At 43.6% G+C, this 681-nt stretch overlaps 1 protein-coding gene across 1 annotated transcript in view; it reads right to left on the bottom strand.

Moving 5' to 3' along the window:
* LYVE1 (lymphatic vessel endothelial hyaluronan receptor 1) overlaps positions 1-681 on the bottom strand; it is a 24,090-nt gene that overhangs the window by 2,463 nt on the left and 20,946 nt on the right. The gene's annotated exons all lie outside the window — the stretch shown is intronic.

Here is a 681-nt window from a genome sequence, read left to right as displayed (position 1 = left end):
CCTTATTTTTTGCTATTTCTTTCAAAGCAGCTTGGACTTCTTCCTTCATCACCATAGGCTCTTGCTCATATGTTGTTTCATTAAATTCTTCTGTGCCTGTTAATTCCTTTCGATACAATGACTCAGTATATTCTTTCCACTTTCTTTTGATACCTCCTGGATCGTTTAATACTCAGAATTGCTTGACTACATGATCTTAATTTTGATGAGATTAGTCAATAATTGTTACTTGTCCTTCACTAATCATTTAAGAATCTATCCTGTGAGAAACTATTATCTTCTAAATCTGACTTACTGCTGGCCCCTCCAGCTGATTTTCAAGGCTGTAAATCTCACAGGAGATTGTTACCATCTTTCTCCCTCAGGGCCCACTGAGATTCTAGCCACATGCAAAGGGTTTAGCTTTGGGTCGGAAGTGGAGAGAGTACTTGCATGGAAGGAGATGAGACTGCTTAATACCCACAGAGCAGCTGGTGCATACTTTGGACATGTTGTGAGGAGAGACCGGTCCTTAGAGAGGGACATCATGCTTGGGAGGGTGGAGGGACGGCGCAGGAGAGGAAGGCTCTCTATGAGGTGGATTGATTTCAGTGACTGGGATAATTGGGATGGGAGTGTCAGAGACAGTGCGATTGGCACAGGACAGAGCGGAGTTTAGGGCTGTTGTACATAGGGTCGCTA

The sequence above is a fragment of the Elephantulus edwardii genome, unplaced genomic scaffold, assembly GCF_000299155.1.
Source record: "Elephantulus edwardii isolate Elephantulus edwardi_28Jun2011 unplaced genomic scaffold, EleEdw1.0 scaffold00044, whole genome shotgun sequence".
Taxonomy (NCBI): Eukaryota; Metazoa; Chordata; class Mammalia; order Macroscelidea; family Macroscelididae; genus Elephantulus; species Elephantulus edwardii.
This window is presented reverse-complemented; position numbering and strand designations above follow the sequence as displayed.